General features: G+C 31.2%; 2 long non-coding RNA genes across 2 annotated transcripts; one reads left to right on the forward strand and one right to left on the reverse strand.

Annotated features, from left to right (window-relative positions):
• Positions 1-8: 8 nt before the first annotated feature.
• LOC134701926 (uncharacterized) lies at positions 9-18868 on the reverse strand. The gene is made up of 4 exons (XR_010104258.1): positions 18771-18868; positions 8107-8193; positions 4665-4748; positions 9-496 (listed from the first exon to the last, which is right to left on the reverse strand). It is a non-coding gene; the product is annotated as an uncharacterized LOC134701926 (long non-coding RNA).
• On the forward strand, positions 18802-27834 carry LOC134701927 (uncharacterized). Its single transcript, XR_010104259.1, has 3 exons — positions 18802-19230; positions 26286-26495; positions 27497-27834. It is a non-coding gene; the product is annotated as an uncharacterized LOC134701927 (long non-coding RNA).

The raw sequence follows: 27834 nt of genomic DNA on the forward strand, positions 1-27834 counted from the left end.
TAAGGCTTTTGCTTATTGTTGAAGACTTCAGGTGACCTGTACTTGTTTACATCAGTGCCCTATTATGCAGGGCTAGTAGTTGTCTCAATTGCAATCATTCCATGTATCCTTGCTTTTGTATCATTTAAAGACTTCAATTCTTAAATCATTTAAGTTAACACATTTTAATTTCAAAACATTCAACAGATATTTCCAAATAACAAATTTTGTAAACAGATATAATTGGTAACTGGTAATTATTTTACAGTCAATATGTTTTTATATTTATCAAGAGGCATCATAATCATGTTCATTAAATTCTTTCCTTGTCAGACTGTTACTGATCTCAAAACCAGTGAAATTGCAAGTAGCTTTTATTTTCTAGTAGTGCTATTTTGATAAGATGTGTAATTTTTCGTCATTTCTTTTGATGTTCTGTCATAATCAGTCAGACTATTTCACCAAGATGTTTTCAAATTCTCCTAGTACTTCAAAGTGCTCTTTTTTCAATTATAATCTGAAATACACAAAATCAACAGGTTAGTAACTTCATAATGTACAAACTTTAACATGTCAGATTAATATGATTAAGAAAATGATGTGCAGCGCAGCCTTGTTATTTGACTGACCAGTTGGTGCATGTTTGGACACAATATTCAAGCATGACAGACTGTCTGTATTTGGATTTTGATCAGAATTATGAGAAAAAAAAATCCCCCTCCCCCCAATTGTTTTCAACCCCCTTTCAGTAATTACCCCAAAACTTAATCCCAGCCTTTGTGGTATGGTACTTTGCAGTACAATTTTAAAGAAATCCATACACTTAAACACAAAATATTGTCTGGAAATTAGAAAAATGATTGTTTTTGATCCCCTATTTCCTGAACGTTTGAGGCAATTACCCCTTTAAACAATTCCAGTCTACCCTTTGTGATATGGAACCTTGAAGAACAATTTCAGAGAGATTAGTACACTGGCACACAAGTTAATGTCTGGAAACTACAAAAATGCTTCTTTTTTGCCCCTAATTTCTATACTGTTGGTACCATCACCCCAAAAATCAACCCAACCTTCCTTTTTGGTATTAAACCTTGTGTAAAATTTCATGGATATCCATTCGCTTAAACTATATAATTATCTGGAAACCATATGTGTTGACAAACATCGCTAACAACAACATCATACCATAATATGACTCAATTTTATTCTTCGAACTTATAAAGATCAGGACGCTGTTAATTACTTTTTAATTGTTTAACATTTTACAATGGGGGGCTTTTATTTATAGCTTATTACAATATATATGGTAATTATTTTTGCTAAAGGCTGAAAGCAAACCACTGAACTGTCATTGTTCATAAAGATAGTTTTCATGGGCAATCTTAGCACATCTCTTCATTTTTACATGATGATCATTTTGAAAATCAGTCATTGTTATTTGTGGAAACCCTTCTTGGAATTTAGTGAAACTTGAATATATGAGCATAACCATTTTTATGATAAAAAATTTCAAAATATTTCATTTCCTGTATCTACATGATCTAATTAATAAAGGATTTTAGTATTTTTGCAGTTAACATTAATCTGTAGCTTCTTTCTAGGGTTTAATATAAAACCAAGAGTGCACACGCTGAAATGTCTCGCCTTCTTTTGTAGTCCTTAAAATAAAGCTTTATTACAATTGAAACATAACCTTAACATTAACCAAAAAAACTAAAAATTGACCACTAAACCATTAAAATGAGGCCAAGGACAGGCAAGGTGAGATGAACCATACAAGGCACACATCTATACAGCTAATAATTCTTCCATACAACTAATATATATTTCCATACACCTAATATAGTTATTATAGCAGTAGACTTATTGCATATAGTATTAGATAAAAAGACAAAAACTCAAAAACTTAACTTTGACCACTGACCATGAAAATGAGGTCAAGGGCAGATGACACATACCAGCTAGAAATGTACACTTAACAATCATTCTGTTATTATTTCCATACACCAAATATATTAGACCTATTGCAAATAGTATATGAAAAACAGAAAAAAAACACAAAAACTCAACTATAATCACTGAACCATGGAAATGAGGTCAAGGTCAGATGACACCTGCCAGTTGGACATGTACACCTTACAGTCCTCCATACACCAAATATACTAGACATATTGCTTTTAGTATCTGAGATATGGACTTGACGGTCAAGTTGACCACCAAAACTTAACCTTGTTCACTGATCCATGAAAGGAGGTCAAGGTCAAGTGAAAACTGTATGACAGCCATGAGGACCTTGCAAGGTACTCACATACCAAATATAGTTATCCTATTACTTATAATAAGAGAGAATTTCACTTTACAAACCAGATGCTCCGCAGGGCACAGCTTTATAGGACCACAGAGGTTGAACCCTGAACATTTGGGGCAAGTATGGACACAACATTTAAGCTTGATACAGCTTTGAATTTGGATTGTGATTAAATAGTTGACACAAGATAGGTTTCTGACACAGAATGAATGTGGTCTAAGAACTTACACTTAATAAACTGTTATCACAGAGATATGTATCCCTTTTTTGTAATTTTGATTATGCAATGTTGAAATTAAATAGCAATATTTTAACATGTAAGTTATGCAAATATTCATGTAATTTTGATTATGCAAAGTTGAAATTAAATAGCAATATTTTAACATGTAAGTTATGTAAATATTCATGTAATTTTGATAATGCAATGTTGAAATTAAATAGCAATATTTTAACATGTAAGTAATGCAAATATTCAAAGTCTATGAACAATGACTGAAGGTACATGGCTAAACAATCTCCATGGAATGAGATGTGCCAATGATAAATATAATACAACTGCATACCAATTACCATTGACTCATAATAAGTAGCTCCCTTTAAACGAACCTAAACACAAACATTAACTTTTAAACTATGTAAAAGTTTCAAAGTCAATGAACCATGATCAGGGGTGGGGCTATATAATCTTCATGAAAACAACACTTTCAAATGACAATAAATTTGCATACCAAATATCATTGACTTAACATTAGCAGTTCATCTTAAACTGATATTATCACACACTAATACATGTAAACTAAGCAAAAGTTTTAAAGTCATTAGACCATGACTGAGGGGGCAGGGCCAAATATTCACCATGGAAATGAGATGTGCTAATGTTTATAAAACTGAACACCAATTAACATTGGCCTACCACTAATGGTTCCCCTTGAACTGACCTTATCACAAACTTATACATATGATTCTAATGATATCTAGTTTTATACAAGTATCTTCATTAACATTAACACCACTAAGGGTCAATTATAGATGGTCCCTCAAAATATGACGTCATAGAAAAAAACTGTTGATTGCACCCTAAATACACAGTTAGATTTGACATATATGTCATATATACAAGAACCCAAATAATTCATTTTTTTATGAAATCAAACAAAGTTTAATTTTGGACCCTTTGGCTTTCTTTGGACCCTCATTCCTTAACTGTTTGGGACCAAAACTCCCAAAATCAATAACAACCTTCCTTTTGTGGTCATAAACTTTGTGTTAAAATTTCATAGATTTCTATTCACTTATACTATTAAAGTTATTGTGCAAAAACCAAGAAAAATGCTTATTTGGGCCCTTTTTGGCCCCTAACTCCTAATCTGTTGGGACCAAAACTCCCAAAATCAATTTGAAACTTCCTTTTCTAGTCTTTAACCTTGTGTTTAAATTTCATAGGTTTCTATTTACTTCTACTAGTTATAGTGTGAAAACCAAATGTCTTCGGATGACAACGACAACGACGCCAACCTCATACCAATATACGACCAAAATTTTGAATTTTTGCAGTCGTATAAAAATCTTAACTTTTTTTCAAGTAGACACTCAACCATGAAAATTAGGTCAAGGACATTAGACATGTGACGGAGAGAAACTTGGTAACCTGAGGCATTTTGGTATATATTCAAAGTATGAAGCATCCAGGTCTTCATCCTTCTAAAATATAAAGCTTTTAAGAATTCAGCTAACTCCGCTGCTGGCCCCCAGAACATTATATATATGTCGAGCTTTCTGCAACAAAAGTTGCAGGCTCGACAATAAGATGATGTGGTATAAAAGTCTATTTTCACATTATCAATTTTTGACTCGGATTCTATGTTTTAATACCTTCTCTGTGGTAAGACATCTTGGAACTCTGTCACTACAAACACCCGAAAGAAATAAATTCAAAAATGTAAATGGTGCAATTTTGGCGGAAGGTTTACTGTTTTCTGATGATTTAGTCATGTATAGAAAACATAATGGCATATGCATTAAACAGTTAACTTCCCTCAAATTTGTTCCGATTAAAGTGGGTACATGTAAATAGGAAATTTGTCTATTGCCAATGACACAATATCCACCTTGAATGACATGGACATCACATAACTGATACCATGGATACTGTGTCATACTTTCACAGATTTCTATGAAACTTTGCAGATGCTTTTATGATTGCATTTTTAGTTGTGCTAATGTTGATGGTATGTTTTAATATACATGTACTGCCCACTTTTAACAAATTTTATTGTTTCACATACAGTTATTACCATCTTCACCAATAAATCATTGATGCATACTCGAGGTACATGTATTAATACAAATATAAACATTACTTTAAATGTATGTTTACCTTCATTTCATATCCTTAAGCTTCAGTCAAACTTTCCGACTCCTCAACCATTTTTTGTCAACAGAGGAAATTTACCTCCTTTATCTACAATAAAATCCTAATTAAAACTAGACCGTACAAAAAACTCTGTGGCTAATTTATTAAATAATTAGGAGTTGACTGACAATTTCAACCATTCATGATACTTATTTGATGATCTTTCATTGTTGATCATTTTTGCGACTTAAACTAAAATTTCTCTCCATCTATATGTTATTTGTTTAGATGACATCAAGTGATGGCTACAATCATTCATTTATAGGTCTAGGTTAGCTTTCAAGGGCATACAATACAGTTACAGAGGAGGTAATGACGTTGCTAATGCAAAATGTTATTTTCGCGACATCAAACTTTAACATACCAGAGAAAAATGCATTTTTCGACTGATTTTTATCATTCAAACTGAATTTATTTGAAAAGGAGTTCATGGAACCCCATTTTTCAAAACAGCAATTTGTTTGACTTTCAATTTGCAGGGAGATTATGTGACCCAAATTTTATAAAACTGTAAATAAAGGATTTTTTTTTATTTTGATAAACATAAAGCCAAAATTGACATATTTTTCCTCAATTCATGAACATTTGACAAATACGAGTTATTTCGGAATAAAAAATGCATAATTTTTTAGGATACTTATAAAATACAGAAATTACCGATTATTTATAGTCATAAGAAACCTCAAATTAAAAAAAAATATGCATATGTTTTTTATAACTAAATGGTTAGTTTTCATTAAACAACTTAGGCCACACCAATTTGATTCCTTGTTCGACGGACCCGCCCGCACCTATTTTTTTCAAAACAGATTTTTTTTATTTTTATTATATTCCCGCTTCCCGCATCCGGAAATGAAATCATGTCCATCTCCCGCACCGTTTTTTGGTAAATATTATATAAAGATCTCAACATTTGTTTTTTAAAATCACAGTCTAGCTTTAAATATAACGATTTTAAACCTATCAGCACCCACAACACTGTATTATATCTGCGGGAATATTTGCTCCAAGCGGGAGTGCTCCGATATAAATAGAAATACCAATACAGAACAAAACGTTGGTTTCTTTCCCCCTAACTTATATTCCCTATAAAAAAATGTTCGTTGTTAAAATAAAGTACAAAGAACTTCTGAAGGATTTGCCTTCAACTGCAATTATAATGTATGGTAGCGGTCATACCCGCTGCAGGTTTGTGCACCTGTCTTGGTTGATTCAGAGACCTGTCGTTCAGTAGTTTTCGTTTGTTGATGTGGTTCATTGGTATTTTCCTGTTCGAATTGTGTACAATACTTAGTTGTGGTCCCTTATAGCTTACTGGTTGGTCTTGATGAAAGCACTGTGTAAAAGGCCGTACTTTGACCTATGTTTGTTATTATCAGGTTGTATAAACCAACCCTCCCTCAGACAAGGGCCTTGAAGGGGTCATTTTACCATGTTTACTATTCAGTCTGTTGTAGAAAAGAAAATAGGATAGGATACTAAGGATTTGTACAGTGCTACTATACAAAACCTTTGACAACTTAGAATTTTTTACTCAAAAAGAGGAGAAATACATTATATTATAAGAGGGATGGGTCCACTTATTTTGAATAATATTAAACTGTTAAAGTAAATGTGTTAACATGGTTAAAGTCCAGGAATATTACAAAATTCTTGGACATGATTTGACCATTTAATACCAAATATTATAGTTCTTTGGGAAAACATAAGCCCTTTTGTGTTTTTACAAAAAAAAATATATTATAATTTTAATATTTTGACCCCTCATAAAAGGGATATTCATAACATTAAGGGGTTGTTCTGAACCTGATTATGACTTGGATGGAGAATTGTCTCATTGTCAGTCACACATATATAGACCAGATTTGATTATTCAATATTTCTTGTTGAACAGGGAAAAAATACTTCATAAATTAAAAAAATGTGAAGGTACAAGTGATAAATCAAGTTTTAATATAGTCAAAACCTACTATTTTATGTTTACAAAAAAAAATTATAATCGCTCGCCTTTAATTTTTAAGCTTCGCCTCAAAAATTTGCAAATTAAATATTTTTTTATTAAAATTTTCAAATCGCTCGCTCGCCCCAATTTTTGTAGTCCAAAAATCCGTAGAACAAGAAATTAAATTGGTGTGGCCTTATGTACATATACTTTTTTCTGATGAAAATTCTTTAATTTGTCCACATTTAGAAGAAGAGTACTTTTTTTTAATTGCTTGCTGCCAGCAAGCAATTTGCCGACATATTTTTAGTATGCATAGTGACCCGAGCGTAACCCTCCTCGTAAAAATCCGGTGACCACAATACGCATGGATCTGTCATTGAAATAAACAAATATCTGATTATACATGTTAAACACGTGCTCAATACCCATGCTTTTTGTGATTTGTTTACTATAAGGGGACAATTGGTTAAACTCGGCTTCAAATCACGGCATTTAATGAGCAGCCATATTTGTTCCATCATAACAAACAGAGAGAGAAAAAAATTGGCGATTCTATGATATATTTGCGAAAATAATGATAAAATCCTGCACATAGGACTAAGTTTATGAATGTATACATCCATTGGTTCAAGAATTGGACAAACATTATTTTTCACCACTCACTCGTTTCATATGACTTTAACAAAAAACAATTTGCGTTTATCTTTTATAACAAACAAAATATGTCTTTTTTTAGAAAGAAGAAAATACGGCCACATATCTGAATTTTGAGCAAATATACAAAATTTCGACCTCATTTTTCTCAAAAAGTAGCACATGAAGGTATATTTTTTATTACATATTTGATTTAATCAGGTAAAAAATAGCCTCTATGCAAATTTTCACGAACTTGTAAATACAGGATCAAACTGTACGGTATGCCCTTAAGAGAAATTCAGGCCATTGTGTAAGGACAAGGATAAAATATTGATTATTAGAACATGCTTTCAGTAACTGCTATAAATCTCAGATGTGTATTTCATGTGTTTTTGTTTTAGGATTTTTTATTGTGCTTTGACTTTGTATTGATCTTAGAATTAAGCCCTTTTCAAATGATTTTTATAGTTTGCTAGTTGAAATGTTGCACCACTGTCATAGGTTAGAAGGAGGGTTTCGTGCCAGCAACCATTTTTAATGTTTTACAAACTCCATGTGTCTGTCTCAATTCAGGAGCTTGTAATTCAGTAGTTTGTTGCTGTATATCATAACAGTTTATCGTTCAATGTTTTGTTAATAAATCAGGCCCTAAGTTGTTCATTGGTAATTTCAAGTCCTTGACGTTGTATAGCTCATTGTTGAAGGATGTACAGTTACCTATGGTTGTTAATTTTTGTCTCACTGGTCTCTCATGGAGAGTTGTTTCATTTACAATCATACCACATCTTCTTATTTTTACAAAACATTTAAATAAGTATACTTCACCTTAGAAGCTGCAAACAAACTGGTACAGTCCAAGTTCCTTTTCTCTTTGTTTCTTCAACATCATTTGTATGAATGTATCTGCAACATCTACAAGGAAAAATTGTTTCTGTAAAAATGATAAACGTACTTAAATCTTGTACTTAATAAAAAAAAATGGGGTCACCGTTCACAACCTGCCTTCGAAAGAAGCATACATTTTTGTAAAGGTACCTTTTTTCTGTTGAACTAATAGCAGAAATAGAGGTAATACCGAAATAAGAGAACTTAATTACAGAAATCGCTCAAATTTTACAATAGTTAAGTTTATTAAGAACAGCTTAATTGAAAATAATAATAAAAAATAAAGGTCACAGATGAGTTCCAAAAATGGCATTTTAATACCAAAGGGAGATAATTTTGAGCAATTTTAATGATGATCTACATTTTACAATTCATCTGAGGCCATAAAAAATAGATTTTTTTAAATTATTTTTGTACCATATGATAAAGTAACAACTACTTAATTAAGGTAACAAATAAAAGGAGTATAGGTAAGGTTCCGATTTTGGCCTCAAATTTCAAATTCATCTAACGAAAGATTTTGGACACTTTTTAAACTCTTAACTGTCTATTTCAAATGATTCAATTAGTTAATGTGAAAGATTTTGACTGACTTAGTCATTAAAAACGCTCAGATTCAAGCTTTCGAATGAAAAATCTATTGAATTTGCCAAAAAATGTAACTTTTCTGATGGTTTTTGTCAAAAAATGAAAGTGGCCGCATCTGTGTTCATCCTCAACCTTTACATGTATATATATATATTATGTATTATCATTTAATACAATTAAAGAACCTTAGTGAGCACACTCACATACCCCTCGTCCCCACATTGTCATTGGAGAAATTAAATTAGTGTAAGAAAAAAAAATTGTATAAGAAAAATTAATTTCCTGCCAATATGCACATCTACATAGTATGTCCTTATTATCTACAAAATTTCATGAAATTCTGTTGTGTGGTTTCAGAGGAGTTGAGATGAAAAACTGTTGCAGAAGTACATTGATGAAGCAAATAAGTACAAAGGGGCGTAACTCCTAGAAAAAAAATTGAATCACAATTTCCCGTCGATACGCAGAACTACATCGTATGTCCTTATTATCTGAAAAGTTTTCGTGAAATTCTGTTGTGTAGTTTGAGAGGAGTTGCCATAACAAACTGTTGCAGTAGAACATTGAAGTAAATAAGTTCAAAGGGGCGTAACTCCTAGGAAAAAAATTGAATCGCAATTTCCCGTTGATATGCACAACTACATAGTATGTCCTTATTTTCTGAAAAGGTTTCATGAAATTTTGTTGTGTGGTTTGAGAGTAGATGAGATGACAAACTGTTGCAGTAGTACATTAAAGTAAATAAGTTCAAAGGGGCGTAACTCCTAGAAAATAAATTGAATCGCAATTTCCCGTCGATATGCACAACTACATAGTATGTCCTTATTATCTGAAAAGGTTTCGTGAAATTCTGTTGTGTGGTTTGAGAGGAGTTGCGATGACAAACTGTTGCAGTAGTACATTAAAGTAAATAAGTTCAAAGGGGCGTAACTCCTAGAAAAAAAATTGAATCGCAATTTCCCGTCAATATGCACAACTACATAGTATGTCCTTATTATCTGAAAAGGTTTCATGAAATTCTGATGCATGGTTTGAAAGGAGTTGTGATGACAAGAAACAGGACTGACGGACGGACGAACAGGTCAAAAACATTATACCCTCCGCAATCGTTGCATGGGGTAAAATTAACATTTCAATGTTATAAATGAACACGAATAATTACAATATCATAATGTAAGGGGAAAATTTACACTTTCGTTTAAGACAGAAACCGTCTAAAATTTACCAAAAAATCTAAAATTTTGAAGATTTCAGTAATTTAGCATAACTTAATGATGCTAGTACCTGATATATGCATTGTATTGTCAAAAACATCATATATTTATTTAGCAGAAGCATGCTACTTTCCAATAAATAGCTTAAGGATTACATTTTCACAATTTTGTAAAACTGCTATATTTTTGGGCCAAAAAGGAGTCTTACTGAATCTACTCCTTTGTAATGAAAAAATAAATGTTTATTTTTCTCTTAAATTTTTCTACATGTACCCTCGAGCCTCCTTATTGTAACTTATAGTAGTTTCTTGTTTTATCATTGTTGAAGGCCATACAGTGACCTAAAGTTGTTAATTTCTAATGTAATTGTGTCTATTGTGTGCATTTTAAATGCATAAATTGTTTTATATACATGTATATTATTTTTAAACTTCTCTGTAACCTTTGTACTTGCATGGTTTTATGAGAATAAACTATCTTATCTTATCTAGAGACTAGATTTGTCTCATTGGCAATCATACAGTATACCATATTTTCTTTTTAATTTGTTGACCTAATATTCTGAATATTTCAACACCTATTCACATATTTTTAAACTAGAAATCAATGGTGGATCTAGAAATTTTCATAAGAGGGGGCCCTTTTACTGCCTAAGAGGGAGTCCCTACTCGAGTCATTCCCTATACAATCAACTAAATTTTTCTAACAAAAGGTGTTGTCAGACAGGGCCCCCTGATTCTGCCTATCTAGAAACATAATAGTGAGTTGTCTCATTGGCAATCATACAGTGTACCACATTTTCTTTTTAATTTGTTGACTTAATATATTTCTTAATATTTTCAACACCTATTCACATATTTTTAAACTAGAAAACAATGGCGGATCTAGAAATTTTCATAAGAGGGGGCCCAAAGACTGCCTAAGAGGGGCTCCCCACTTCAGTCTTTTCCCCTAACATTATGATATTGTAAAGTAAATTGTAAAATACTGGTATAGATTTAAAAATCTTACAACTGAATTCAGTCTATTGAAAGATGCTTATAAATGCTTATAAATGCTTCACAAATCTAACATAACTTCTTCTGCCAGTTCTCATTTGCTAGTAGAAAAAGTTTTTGAAATTAAACAAGAAGTAAAACATTTCGGACAATATAAATTTTTGAACATATCTAGCAAATTAATTCACACTAAATATATTAGAAATTGGTATGCTAGCCAAAATAAAGCTTCTGATAGAAAACTGTATAATAATGTGAAATTTAAGCTACAGTCATGCTTCAATGATTCCCTATATATAAACAGTGGCAGATCCAAAAATTTTCATAAGTGGGGCCCACTGACTGACCTAAGAGGGGGCCGCTCCAGTCACGCTTCAGTGATTTCCTGTATAAGCAACCAAATTTTTCCAAAAAGTGTCGCTCACCTTGGTCTATGTGAATATTAAACAAAGGACGCAGATTGATTCATGACAAAATTGTGTTTTAGTGATGCTGATGTGTTTGAACATCTTAATTTACTGAACATTCTAGCTGCTTACAATTATCTCTATCTATAATTAACTTGGCCCAGTAGTTTCAGAGGAGAAGATTTTTGTAAAACATAACTAAGTTTTACGAAAAATGGTTAAAAATTGACTATAAAGGGCAATAACTCTTAAATGGGTCAACTGACCATTTCAGTCATGTTGACTTATTTGTGAATCTTACTTTGCTGAACATTATTTAATGAATGGCTATTATTTATTTTGAATTTATTGAACCATAAAACTAATTTTTGACTCTTCACATTGAATAATCCGCGAAGCGGATTATGTAAAATGTGAAGAGTCAAATATTAGTTTTATGGTTCAATAAAATCAAAATAAATTATTGCCATTCATTATAAATAAATTTCCATCAAAAACAAGGCTCAAAGAACTTTTTATATTATTTATATTAACAATAACAACATACACACATGTTGGCGTATGAATACACAACATCAGAGTGGGCGTGTCGCCATAAAAATTGACAACATTGAAAATAAAACTAATAATTTTAACCAATCAGAAGACAGTAAATACACCAAATTTATTTATTGCTGTTTACAGTTTATCTCTATCTATAATAGTATTCAAGATAATAACCAAAAACAGCAAAATTTCCTTAAAATTACTAATTCAGGGGCAGCAACCAAACAATGGGTTGTGCGATTCATCTGAAAATTTCAAGGCAGATAGATCTTTACCTGATGAACAATTTAACACCATGTAAGATTGCTCTAAATGCTTTGATTTTTGAGTTATAAGCCAAAAACTGCATTTCACCCCTATGTTCTATTTTTAGCCATTGCGGCCATCTTGGTTGGTTGGGCGGGTCACCGGACACAATTTTTAAACTAGATACCCCAATGATGATTGTGGCCAAGTTTGGTTTAATTTGGCCCGGCAGTTTCAGAGGAGAAGATTTTTGTAAAAGTTAACGACGCCGGACGCCAGGTGAGCTAAAAAGGGGGGGGAAGGCCCTCTCCTTAATGATAAATCCGCCCCTGATAAACCAATTTTTCCCACGAAAGGTGGGGGGGCCAAGGATCCGACTATGCATTGGGAACATGTGTACATGTATTAAATATACCGTTCCCAGCTGACACCTTATATGTATAGGAAGTGCCCCCTCCCGAGATTCCTGTTTATTCAATTCAATTCAATATTTTATTGGAAAGAGCTCAATAGAGGCGTGATCCAAATACAGATAATTAATAATATTAAAACAACACACAAATGAAATAAAGATTCATGGAACAAGTCAAGCCAATTCTATGTATACAAATACATTATAAACTGATATTGATACCATAGACTTATATTTCAGTATTATTCTAAATTTTCATATATTTACTTAAAACACACAATATAAGATATTTATATATATAATATATATGTATATGGACAAACTACTGTCAAGGATAATTATCTGATGAAACGGTATGGTGGTGACTCTCAAATCAAAAGCTTCTTCAATATACATACAAATAGATTTTAATTCCTTTTCCGACATAGGATTTAACATTTTGGTAAAATTTTCATCCAAATTTTTAATTTTATATCATTAATTTTATATTTAGATCTAATTTTGTTATATTGCAGACATTCAATCAAGAAAATGAAATGAATCTCATTTTCAATTTTTCCTGTGCAAAATTTACAAAATCTCTCATTAGATGGTATTTTTGGTCTTGCATACCTCCCTGTTTCTATTGCTAATGAGTGTGCATTATTCTTATTATTAATTAAGTGAGTTTTTTTCAATTAACCCTTTCCTCCATTGAATTTTTTTTTTTGCATACTTGATTCGCATAGGATTTTTTTGATAAAATGCTGAACATATGCTTTAAAGTATTAAGGCATTGCGAAAAACAACTATTTCATCAAATAAATTTGAGTCGGATATATATATATTCCTATGATATTCCTTTTCATAATGGATACCAATTTTATTAAGTCAACTGCAGACACTTTGTAGTCAAAGTGTTTCAACTGAGGTACTACAAAGGCGTCAAAAGGCGTCATTATTGAGTAAGGGGGGGTGGCGTCAAAAGGCGTCATTATGGAGGAAAGGGTTAATTAAAGGTATTTAGGAATATTAAAATTTAAATATTCTTGTTGTTTAAATTTTACTAAAAAATAAAAGTTTACCACAGTGTCCATCTTTTATTTTAGAAAGTTAAAATATAATTTTATTTTTGTAGAAATCTTCTAGTTTCTGTTTGAAATTACTATTACAATGCTTTTTAAAGAGTATTGCAAATTTCATTAATTCAGATAGTTTATAAGACCATGAATTTTCTCTATTTGTGAGAGTTTTGTCCACTTCAAAAGGCTTAAGCAGCCTTGAAAATTTCATGCGGACCACCAGACTGTTCACCAATATTATTGAGACGCTCATAATATTTACACATAAGTTGATAACATTTAATGCGAATGGGTAAAGTGCCTAATTCACACCGCACTGCTAGATTGGAAGACTTTCAATGAACCACAAGTATGTTTTTAAATATGGAGTTTTGTGTTTTGTCTAATGTACTTTTGTCTATAAATGCTTCAAAATTTGGTTTGAATTCTGATAACCATACTTCTGATCCATAAGTTAAAATAGGAGTTATCATTGAATTAAAAAGCTGGAGCCAAGTCTTAACAGACAAATTTTCACTATATATGTATGGTAGTTTTGACTTAATATATTAAAATATGCTGTTTTAGCTTTATCTGAGAGGCTTGACACTACTTGTTTAAATTTTCCAGAGCTATGAAAATCAACTCCTAAGTATTTATAACAATCAACAATTTCAATTGCATTAGAACTGTAATAATAGTAAACGTTTTATTAATTTACTTTTAGTTTTAGAGAAAATTATAAAATTTTTGTTTTCTTAAGGTTCAAGTCCAGTTTCCATTCAGTACTATGTTTTTGTAAAGAATCAAGAGAGTTCTGGAGACCATCTGCATATTCCGATATCAATAATAAATCATCAGCACACAATAAATGGTTCACTTTTTGACTATTTAAATTTACTGCACTAGTTAAGTTTGTAACTAAGTATTTTTCTATGTCATCAACAAATATATTACTGTAAATTCAGAAATTATTGCGTGCATTTATTATTGATATTGATATTGAGAAAAATCCTGTTTAATTCATATCAATGATTTTAAAATGCGAGTTAAAATTATTGCGTTTACAAGTCTGTCGCATTTTTCGCAATAATCAAAACCTCGCAATAATTTCTGAATTTACAGTAAATAAAGTTGGACTTAAACTGTCACCTTGTTTGACACCCTGATTATCAAGAAAAGGCTTGGTAAACATATTTTGATATTTACATGCATATAAGGTATTAGAGTACATGTCATGCAGTATATTATAAAATTTGCCTTGTATTTCTTTATTTTGTAATTTTAAGAACAGAGCTGATCTCCAGACACTGTCAAAAGCCCTTTTAAAATCTACAAAACACACATATAGTTTCTTTTTACATTTAAACAAATATTTGTTTATTATTGTTTTTAAAATAAAGACATGATCTACAGTTCTGTAATTTTTTTCTAAAACCACCTTGATTTGAAAAAAATAAATTATGTGTTTCAAGAAAATCACTAAGTCGTTTTTGTAAAATGGGTGTAAAGACTTTACGAAGACAGCTTGTTATGCTTATTAGATAGTAAGGAAAAACTCCTTAAAAAGTTTAGCAAAGATCCAATTGTAAGAACATCTTATTTTTCACTATTAAAATTGTACAGAAAAACTAGAAAACAGAAATTAAAGGAATTTAGACGAAGTATAATGGATGAACTTGACAACCTTCATGAAAATAACCCTAATAAATACTGGAGTTTACTAAAGGATTTATCAAAAGATACAAAGAAATCTACATCTCCAGACATTCCATGTACATGTAATACATGGTTTGACTATTTTAAAGAGCTAAATAAAAGCAATATTAATGCAACCGATAACAATTTTATTAATCGATTTAAGCAATTGGAAAAGGAAAAAATATTCTCAGAACTTGACTTCCAAATTAGTGATAAAGAAATAATTACAGCTATATACACATTAAAAAATAAGAAGTCAAGTGGCTTTGACATGATCCTAAATGAAATGCTAAAATGTAGCCAGTCATTTCTATTAACAAGTTTAAAAAAATTATTTAATCATATTCTTTTAACTGGCTCCTTCCCTACTATGTGGGCAAAAGGAATTCTAGTGCCAATATTCAAAAGTGGTTCTACTGATGACCCCTCAAATTATAGGGGTATAACCATTGGAAGTGCACTAGGAAAACTATTTGCAAAAATATTAAACATAAGGCTAGAGAATTTTTTATCAAAGAGAAATATAATATGTAAAGAACAGATTGGTTTTTGCAAGAAAAAAAGAACAAGTGACCATATGTTTGTTCTCAAAACATTAATAGAAAAATATACTCAAATGGGCCCTAAACTTCTCTTTTCTTGTTTTGTCGATTTCAAAAAGGCATTTGATACAGTTTGGCATATATGGGTCTCTTCTATAAACTAAGACAATATGGCATCAGTGATTTATATTATAATGTTATTAAAAGCATGTATAAAAAGACTGAGTTGAATGTGAGAATGAGCAAATCTCACATGACAGACTCCTTCTCATCTAATATAGGGGTTCGCCAAGGGGATAATCTCAGCCCTAATCTTTTTAAATTATTCATTAATGACCTCCCTGAAATATTTGATAAAACTTGTGACCCAGTTCAACTTGATTCAATTCAGTTGAACTGCTTATTATATGCTGATGATGTAGTTTTGCTGTCTGAAACTGCAGAAGGCTTACAAAATAGTTTAGATAAGTTGTGTCTGTACTGTAATAAACGGGGATTAGAAATTAACCTTAAAAAAACTAAAAGTTTGGTTTTCAACTGTACAGGAAAAATAAATCATTCATCTTTTAAATTAAATAATTGTCCTATTGACAAAGCTAGACAGTTGACATATTTAGGAATAAACTTTAGTGCCTCTGGAAGCTTTACAGAGGCTAAACATGATCTATATAAAAGAGGACTAAAAGCTCTTTTTAAAATTTATAAAATATTTAAAGGTCCTAAACCCAAAATTAAAACTTTACTTCATATATTTGACCACACAGTTAAACCAATTTTAACTTATGGAAGTGAAATTTGGGGTGCTTTAGATTCAAAAAAGTTAACTGAAAAGGAGATTGTTATTTTGAAAAATTATGTAAAGAACTGCAAATTGAATCAATTCATTCTAAAATATGTAAATTTTCACTGGGAGTAGGAAAGAGAAGCACAAATATGGCAGTGATAGGTGGGCTTGGGAGATATCCTTTTCGTACTTATAACGTTTAACAAGTACAGAGGACCAATTATTGTCTGAAGCTCTCCTTGTATCAAAATCCTTATCAAACCATAGTAAGAAAAGTTGGTTTAATTCTATAAATTCATTAGCAAAATATTAAGACATAGATTTATCACAAGTTTTTAATATGAAATCAAACTTGAAAAGATTTATTTTAAACAAACTTAAATTAAAGTATAATAAGTTGTGGTATTCATCTTTAAACGATGACAGAAAAAATATGTCATTTGGAAATAAACTTAGAACATACAGACTTTTTAAGAGAAATATATATTTTGAACCTTATTTGGCTATAGGTAATAGGAATCTGAGAATTCAGATGACAAAATTCAGAATTAGTAATCATGATTTAGAAATAGAGAGAGGCAGATACAGGGGACTTCAGGCAATGGATATAATTTGTAATCTTTGTAAAAAAGAAGTGGAAGATGAACTCCATTTTTTACTTAAATGTTCATCTTTGGAAAATGAGAGAGTTTCCATTATTTCCAACATAGTTAAAAGTTACAAAAACTTTCACAATTTAGACTATCAATCACAATTTATTTGGCTAATGTCCAATGAAGATAGTCACATTTTTAATCAAGTAAGCAATTTAATTAATAATTTAAATGTTGTTCGAAAACAACTATTAGAAACTTAGTGTACTTATATATTTTACTGTAAAAAGACAGAGGCATAATTTAGAAATTTAGATATTTATAAAGCTTCTCATTTTAAATGTAGGATCATAAAAACACCAGGGGAAAACCCAGAATATCTAAATTTAGTTTCCTATATTCATTTTTTTTTTAGGATCACTGTATTTGTCAAGTTGAAACATGATACATTTTATGAATGCAAATTAGTGATCATTAGTGTGTCTTTCTTGTCTTTTCATTGTAATCATTGATTTAATTGTATTCAAATAATTGTAATCATTTTGTAATCATTGTACCAAATTTAACTTGTGATTATTCTGCCTGTAATGGGCGTCTTTAATTGACAATAAAATATATTTGATTTTGATTTATACCTCTATAGTTCCCACAATCAGATGCCATCATGGGTCACCAGATTTATAAATTGATGTCAATAGAGAAATGTTCCAAATTTTGGGGAATTTTTCTGAGTTAAGTATCTTATTAAAAAGTTTGGTCAAAAGTAAAACTAGAGTGTTTGACCACACCTATAGAAATTCATTACTTATCAAATCAGGACCTCCAGATTTTCCCTTTTTTAACTTCTTAATACAGTCTTTGATTTCTTTACGTGTAATAGGGACATTAAGGGATGTATTAGAAAAGTTGTGATTTTTGTTCTCTATATTTTTATTTGTATCAGTTGTATCATTATTACTAGGATGAAAATTGAAAAAAAAGGCAGGACAAAATTTTTCATCCTAGCCTCCCCATTTAGCTACCATTTAATTTTTAGGGGGGGGGGGGGGGGCTAGGATGTAAATTTTGTCCTGCCTTTTTTTTAGCTGTAATCTCTGTCCTGCCTTTTTATTTTTCACTTTGTTCGGTCCTGCCAGAGACATATAATACATTGTATTATATGTCTCTGGTCCTGCCTTCTTTTTTTTTAGTTTATCCTGACTTCCCCCCCCCCCCCCTAAAATCAAATGTATAGCTCCGTTAAAAGAAACTGTTTGTTTTTGCAGCTCAAAAGTTTATTAGGCCGTCACAAATCAATGGAAAAAAATTATCTGGCCATAATCGGCGAACATTTCAACAAACTTTCCCATATTAATTCAAATAATTTACATTCTTAACATGACGGCTAAATATTATATATCAGGCCGAACGTTCCCGGAATCTTCCGTTGAGAACCCTCCCCCCCCCCCCCCCCCCCTTTTCCAAACGGGTATTTTAATGCGTGTTTCCTTAATGGCAGTTTTGAAAGAGAAATAATAGTAAGTGACTTTTTACCGAGAAAATTTAAGTTTTATGCATTTTACGTTTCAGATCTTATGAACACATCTTCATCTTCATCCTCAAGTTTCGTTTGCTCTGCCTTTACGGTCTCCTTTCGTACAGAAAAGTTAGAGCATATTACTACACGAATATTTATTATTAAAGTCGCAACATCCCTAGAAAGATCAATAAAATACAAATGTGTATTGATATCATGGTTTGTTCTACAAAGAACGATGAAATGTCTTGTCATTCTAAATCAAATTAAAACTCGACAGCGGACTATTTTTATGTGCATTTAGAACTTTGTTGACAGATTGCGATTCGTGCTCGCGTCGTCTGTCAAAGATGATTTGCAAATTTTTCATTCTAGAAGCAAGGAGATTGAAAATTATTCACAGGAAAAACAGTTTGTTTTGAGGCAAACAAAATCAACATTCAATTAAATAAAAAAGAGAGTTAAGGAATTTACGTGGTAAGATTTTAATAGAACAAGCGAAAAAAGGATCTGAAAATGCAGTTATATGAGGGGGAGGACAGGGGGTACTCTTTTTCCTTCTCTCATCTCTTTTCTCCTTCCTCCTACCCCTCTTCTCCTTATTTTATTTTTTTTAATTTACCGAAAAAAAGAGATATTTTATTTCTTCATGTTTTATTTTTTTTCTCCAACTTCTCCTTTTTCCCAACCTTCCTCTCTTCTCCTACCCCCTTTCTCCTACCTCCTTTCTCCCTGTCTCCCTTAGAAAATCAGTCCATAGCTAGTAATTTATGTTTGTAACGTGTTTTCCTAGGAAAATATGTCACAAGACTTGTTTTTCTAATAGTTTTTTTGTATCATAAAATATATTTAAAATAAAAAGATTTTTTTTTTATAGATAAGATTGGATAATAGAAGAAATTTTTTTCCAATAAAAATGAAGAATATTTCCTTAATAACCTAATTATTAAAAACATAAATATTCAGTTTCCTTTGCTTATAACATTTTTATAATAAAAGACATGGACATTTTTAGTCCAAATTATTATGACGTCTTGATAGGCTATTATATTTTTTTTCTTTGACGCCTTACTTCGTCAAATTATGACGTCTTGTAAGTTGAAAGGCTTTTATATTTTTTTTCTTTGACGCCTTACTATATAGTTCGTCGAAGTAAGGCGTCAAAGAAAAAAAATATAATAGTCTTTCAAGCTGTCATAATTATTTGGACTAGGACATTTTTACCTAGGAATTCAATACTAATGACATGGACATGATTTTCTAGGAAAATATGACATGGACATGATTTCCTAGGAAAATTAGTCTGGAGACAAATTTTATTTACAGCTAATTTCCTAATGCATGTAATGCAAAACTTTGGTTAGCTTGCCTTCTTTGTTTGTATAATTGTTTATACAAGCTTTGTTAATATGATTGACATGATGGTCATCTTTATATAATATATATATAGGCATAGTTTAACCTGTATATTTAATATTTGAATTTAATTGGATATTATCCTAATGAGTGTACAGTTTAAATACAAAGCAAGCAAGCTAACTTAAGTCTTGCTCTACATGCTTTAGGAAATTAGCTGTAACAGATTGATACACAACTCTTTCATTTTGTCTATAACAATGTTAAAACATATTACATTCATATTCACTTTTAAAAATTAAAGGCAAAGACATTTAAACCTAGGACTTCTAATGACATGGACATGACTTTGTGGGAAAATTAATAGTCTGGGGACATAAATTTTATCAAAAATTTAACTATGTGACTCTTAAAAATTACTAAAACATAAGATTTAAATTTGCAAATGCAAGTAATTGAATCTTTTATAGGATTTTATAGGACATGATTACCTAGGAAAATTTGGTTGGGGACATATATAACTAATATCGGACTAAATATATACTAGTAAATTTTGTAACCATGGACTTTTTATACTATATAGTAATATTTGTCCGCCCTGACATATTTTACCAGGACAAATTTATCACTCACACTTGTACTTGTTGCCCTGGATCAATTTGCTCTGATTTTTTTTTTATACTCCAGTGGCATAATGTTAATTATTTGAACATTACATGTTAAAGTTTGTTGAAAAATTTGCTGAATTTTTGTATTGCCACAACCAATTTATTATTTCCCCTATTTGCTTAGTCACTGTCATGATAGTAGAACACTGGAGTACAATGTATTAATTTATCTTCATTGCTATTTTTTAACAAAATAATTTGTTTTTTAATACAAGTCTCAGAATATACAAAATGTAATTTTAAACGAACTTGTAAATCCTTGTATTAAATTCCTGTTTTTCGTGATTTACAGTTCATAAATCCATGACATCATTGTTTTTATTAATTCCAAGCTGACTACTAGCTTATAAATCAAAACAAAAAGTTTGTTTTTTTATTATTGATCCATCAAAAGACAATTATCACAAAAATCAGTGAGAATAATTTACATGTTATTGAACAATTAACTTTCCTAAAAACTTTTAAATATTTATGTTTTTTTTATAAATTTTAAGCTATACAATTCTTACTTGCATCTCTGAAATGTGCTTCTATGTGGTTTTGTTAGCAATTTCTGTACAGGTCTGCTAAAGGCTCAAATTGACATTTCACCCAATTTCACCATTTTCCCTCCAAAATTTGGGTTTTAAGGCAAAATTTTTATTTTTCCTTATTGGTGACCCTTGTATTTGCCAGGGACACATACATGTATATATAAGTACTTGTATTTGCTTAATATTTGAAGCTATATTTCAGCTTTGTACATTACAGATTTGGACCAGGTCACACCTGAGGTATCACAGACAGTTTTTATTTGATATCCCATAAAAATATGTCAGCACCTCTATTTTCCCTATCATTCCATTGAAAATGGTCCCTTTAACATGATTGTACCTATTTAAAGTAAAATTTGAGCTTAAATGGTCTGGAACCCCTATTTTTTCGACAAATTTGAGGTACTCTTTGTAAAGATTAAAATAATACGGCATTCTGATAGAGACTTTGAATAAGTCTGAGCCATCTTAACTGTGTAAAATCAAAAGTAGCAGCACGAAATAAAGTTAAAATGAATATGAGTCCCCTGTATTATATTTTAAACACCGCTTTTTTGATGATCAAGTAATTCCTAAATGAATACTGGAAAATAGCTGTAGAATGCTCTCCGAACATAAAATTTGCATCAAATAATAAAAAGCTTCATTTTAATCAACATAGAAATATGTTTAGAATTTAATGATTTATTGGGTATATATATATGATATTGCCTTCACTCAGTTATATAAACTAGAAAAAAAGTAATGTTTAGCTCACCTAGCCCAAAGGGCCTACTGAGCTTTTCCCATCACTTTGCATCCGGCGTTGTTACTTTTACAAAAATCTTCTAGAACTCTGAAACTACTGGGCCAAATTAAACCAAACTTGGCCACAATCATCATTGTGATATCTTGTTAAAAAAATATGTCAGATGACCCGGCCAACCAGCCAAGATGGCCACCATGGCTAAAAATAGAACATAGGGGTAAAATACAGTTTTTGGCTTATAACTCAAAAACCAAAGCATTTAGAGCATATATCTGACAAGAGTATAATTGGTATAATTGTTTAATAGGTGAAGATCTATCTGACCTGAAATTTTCAGATGAATCAGACAACCCATTGTTGGGTTGCTGCCCATGATTTAGTAATTTTAAGGAAATTTTGCTGTTTTTGGTTTTTATCTTTAATATTATTATAGATAGAGATAAACTGTAAACAGCAATAATGTTCAGCAAAGAAAGATTTACAAATAAGTCAACATGACCGAAATGGTCAACAAGGTCAATTAATCCCCTATGGAGTTATTGTCCTTTATAGTCAATTTTTAACAATTTTCATAAAATTTGTAAATTTTTACTAACATTTTCCTCTAAAACTACTGGGTCAAGTTCATTATTTATAGAGATAATTTTAAGCAGCAAGAATGTTCAGTAAAGTAAGATGTACAAACACATCACCATCACCAAAACACAATTTTGTCATGAATCCATCTGCTTCCTTTGTTTAATATTCACATACATGTAGACCAAGGTGAGCGACACAGGTTCTTTAGAGCCTCTAGTTTAAAGTCTAGAATACCTTTTTATACAACCATAAAATTTTTGCAATCATATAATTATATTGGTATCACATCGTCTTTGTGGTCAGCTGAGCATCTTTCGAAGACGGATGGTTTCCAGATAATAACTTTAGTATAAGTTAATCATGTTAATAGAAATGAATAGAATTTTAACACAATGTTTAAAACAACAAAAGGAAGCTTGGGATTGATATTGGGGGTTATGGTCCCTAAGGTTTAGGATAAGGGGACCAAAACAAGCATTTATCTAGTTTCAGGACAATAAGTTGTGTATAAGTATTTCAATTCCTCTGAAATTGTACCACAATGTTAAATATTATAAGAAGAAGGTTGGAATTTATTTTTAGGGTTATGGGGCAAACAGTCATGAATGATGGGCCAAACACAAGCATTTTTGTAGTTTTAAGTTAATGACTTGTTTAAAAGTGTACATGTATGATCTTTCTAAAATTATACCCCAATGCTCTATACTACTATGGGATGGTTAGGATTGGCTGAGGGCAGTGTTCTCCCCAGGCCGTTTTAGCGCCGCGATGTTCAGCGCTATTTGAATTCACCGCGGTGGTATTTGGGGAGACCGCGGCACTATCCAATCAAAAATCAGCGCTATTGTTTTTGAATTTCAAACATCCTGTATTATTTTGTACACATTCCGATCACGTGATCGACTGGTTTATTTATCCGAGAGATCGTTTATTCACCCAACGATGTCAAATATCGTAGGGACCAGTTCAATAAATGATCAAAATGGCGCCATTTGCAAAACTTTTGCTGCCAAATTAACCTTTCCTTCCTCGAGTTTTTCGCTTTTAAGAGATACCAAAACTTATGAAAGGAATGGACAGAGACATTTAATGCATGTCTCGGGTGCTGAAAAGTTCATTTCTAACAAATATAAGGGAAGTGTTACCCCCTTCTCTGACCATTGCTTGAACAATCTATGACTATATCATTACTTTTTCGCGTTTACTACCGAACTGTCGACCCTGAATTGTTTGAAGGAGGCAACCCTGTTATCAAGGGATTCATTATAAGCCCGTATATTACGATTACTTGTCCATCCGTGGCTCTATTTCAAATGGATAAGGGAATAAGACAAAACGAAAATTTGGTGTAGATATATTTGAAATATCGATATTTGTCAACCAATCATCAATATATATTATTTAAATACTGCTTTAAATTTAATGTAAACAGAGGATGGCTTGGATTAGGAATAGTATTTAATGCTAAAAAGGCCACAAATGTAAACAGGAAGTTATATCAGCCAGTAAGGGAGATAATTTGGGAGGGAAAGACCTAAAAGAAGTATTGTCAAATCTTGACAAACCGATCTTGTGGCACATATTCAAATGTTTAATTCAAATAATTAAAATTATCAAGCACAACCTCTAAAAGTGGTAATTGCTTCAATTTTCATACATAATGTATTTGATTGGTAATTTACCTTTAAAATAAAAAATATCTTTAAAATATTTTTATAGGATTTCTTTCATACATGTTATACATGTATTCATAATTGGAATATTTTAGCCTTTTTTTAAGCAAATCTTTGATAACATTTGAATATTATTGAAAGGGCAAGTTCATTTCTTCCTTTAAAATGCTATACTCATTTTTATTGCAAAGTTGCACTTTGCTAGAAATGTTTATAAAAGTAAATGTAAAAAATACCAATCTTGTCATTGAAAACTTTCTCACAGAAGCTGACAATGACTTTATTGTTGGTCCTACATGTTCTGAAACATCACCTGTTAGTAAAAAGAAATCTTCACATAGGCAGTCTGGTATAGACCCACCATGGAAAAGACTTCTCCTTGAGTTTTACAGACAGATAATAATATGAGGATTATATGAATTTACAATGGAGAAAAAGACTTTTCTTCTATCATGTCTATATCCAGACAATAACATTAGCAAACAAAGGGTAACTTCCATGAGCATGATGAGGACATCATTACAAGAGAAAACATCAATAGCATATTTATATAGGAAAACCACATAAAAAATCAATTACAAACCAACCGCGCGACGCGACAAAGTTACTGAGAATTGTGGAAAATCACGCGCTTACCACAGCGCTATCCAAAAATCCTGGGGAGAACACTGGAGGGTATAGATAAAACCATTTATGAATAAGGGGCAAAAAAGATGAAAAACAATCATTTTTCTGGTTAAAGGATAGTCAAGACAATTTGAAAGCTGTGTAAGGGAGGTAATCCAAAAGTTATATTTGAATTATTTCACACAACTTTTAAGGTGGTACCTAACACCACAGGGAGATAACTCTGTAAAGTCAGCTAAACGTTGTAATTACGTTGTGTTGTTAAAGGGATATTAAGCTTTTCAATGATCAAAATGAGTGTTTGTCAAACTGCTATATAACCAGTGTAATTTTTCTGATAAAACGGTTGGTTCAAAAAAAATAAAAAATTATTATATATTTTTGTCAAAGAGTCAAAGTAAATACTTTGTCAAAATTTTAAGAAAATTAAACGAGCCAAATTAATTTTAGTTCAAGTGTTGGGTACCACCTTAAAGATGTGATTTTGAAATTTACCAACATATATAACTTCAGTAAAAATCAGTTATTTGAAGTTATATATGATAACTTAAGTTTAATTAAAAAAAATGCCAATAGTTTTAGCATATAAAGTAAATATAAATCTTTGAAGTTTGAAACCACAAAAAGGAAGGTTTGGATTGATTTGGGGGTTAATTTATGGTCCCTTTGGTGTAGGAAAAAGGGGTATAAAAGGGGCCCAAATAATCAATTTTCTATTGTCCAGACAATAATTTGTAGTACAGTTTATAGAATTGCCTGAAGTTTCTACACCACAAAGGATAGTAAGGGTTGGAATATTGGAGTTATGACTCAATCTGTTTATGAATTAGGAGCAACAAAAGGGGAAAACAAGGGTTTCCTGGTTAATGGACAATTACTTTAGATTTGTTTCTTTTTGTTGGTGCCTTTTTTTGCTAGTTCTTTTATGAATTTTTATGCTCTACCTACAATAGTAGAGAAGCATTATGTTTTCTAGTCTGTGCGTCCTTTCGTCTGTTTGTTTGTCTGTCCATCCATTCTTCCCACTTCAGTTTAATGTTTTTGGTCAAGATAGTTTTTGATGAAGCTGAAGTCCAATCAACTTGAAACTTAGTGCAAATGTTCCTTATGATATGATCTTTCTTATTTTAAAACAAAATTAAAGACTTTTGACCCCATTTTTATGGTTCACTGAACATAGAAATTAAAAGTGTTCCCTCAGTTTCAGGTTAAAGTTTTTTAAGTCAAGGTAGTTTTTGATGAAGTTAAAGTCCAATCAATTTGAAACTTAGTACACATTTATCATTAAAAAAGCTGATTGTGTCGTTTCATATTAATTAAAATTTATTTACCTAATTTATAATTTCAGCTTTTCCATGCATTGTAAGATTTCCAGAATATAGAACATGTAGTTCCTGATAAAAAAAAACACCAAAAGATTGCTAAGATAAAACTGTTGAGTAACTATTTGTAATACAGAATGCATCAAGATGGTGGTATGCTACATATATATAATATTGATACTATGACAGATGAGAAAAGAAACTGAAGACATAACCAAATGCTGAAGTCAGCAAAGGTATGATTATAACTGTTATTGATGTTTGAAGAAGTGTGTCATTATAGCATCTACAAATATTTCAATCAAACATGGTTCAGTACTTAAGACTAGTTTTAATTTAAAAGAATTAAATGGCTACTAACATCCATTGCTAATAACAGCTTATTAACCTCCTGTTAAAAAAAAGAGGGGTGAAATATACCATAGCAATATCCAAACTCATATATCGAAAATAAACTGACAACGCCATGGCTAAAAATGAAAAAGACAAACAGACAATTAATAGTACACTAGAAACAACATTAAACACTAAAAACTGAGCCACACAAACCCCACCAAAACTGGGGGTGATCTCAGGGTCTCCAGAAGGGTAAGCAGATCCTGCTCCACATGTGGCACCCTTTATGTTGCACATGTTATTACAAACTTGGTATATATATATAGTCTATTTCGGTAGGTCGCATTCATGAAAAGGAAAGGGGATTGTAGGTACGAAGTAAGAAACATTCGATATCATCTGTGAAATGGTTTATCCATAATGGTCAACCAACTGTGATGATTGGGTAACCTGTATTATATTCAGGGGTGAATTCAGACATTCCTAAAGGGGGGGGTTCAAACTAAATGCCTCCATTCAAGTGCATTGATCGTCTCAAAAAAAGGGGGGTTCCAACCACCGGAACCCTCCCCTTGGATCCACCACTGATATTTGAGAAATTGCCACAATACATTTTGTTGATATCAAATTAAAGTTGAGAAGCTACGGTAATCTTTAAATGTTTATCTATTTTTCATTGTCTACTCTCACCTTGATTAGTAAATAAATAAAAATCATGTTGGAAGAAAAATTTAGTCATGTGTATATGTTTTAGGAACTAATTGTGGTATATTCTTCAGATTGAAACATGCAACAGAAAGTTCAATCATGACCATAAAGCAGGCAAGACATTTCAGTATGTACAATCTTGTAAAAATATGTCAAACTATGTCAAAGCATATTTTTTGTTTTGTTTTTTCAGATTAAGATATAAAGAGTAGATATTTTCCTGAAGATCTCATTTATGTCTCGAATGTGAAGGGACCAGAAGCTATCATGATGATTCTTTAAAGAAAAGATACAGAAACACAAGCTCCTGTAGACACTTATGAAAAAGAAGATGTTTTTGCAATGAATATGTGTGAATGTGATAAATTATGGCAAATCAACATGGTCAATTAACAACAATATGTTCTACACATTTCCTAGATTTATAAGTTTCATAACATTTAGTTGAGGCAAACTAAAGTTAGATAACGGAAAACGAAAAAAAATGGCAAATAAATATTGTTATTAAATACTCAGTTTTAGTTATTTTTA

The sequence above is a fragment of the Mytilus trossulus genome, unplaced genomic scaffold (assembly GCF_036588685.1).
Source record: "Mytilus trossulus isolate FHL-02 unplaced genomic scaffold, PNRI_Mtr1.1.1.hap1 h1tg000373l__unscaffolded, whole genome shotgun sequence".
Classification (NCBI taxonomy): domain Eukaryota; kingdom Metazoa; phylum Mollusca; class Bivalvia; order Mytilida; family Mytilidae; genus Mytilus; species Mytilus trossulus.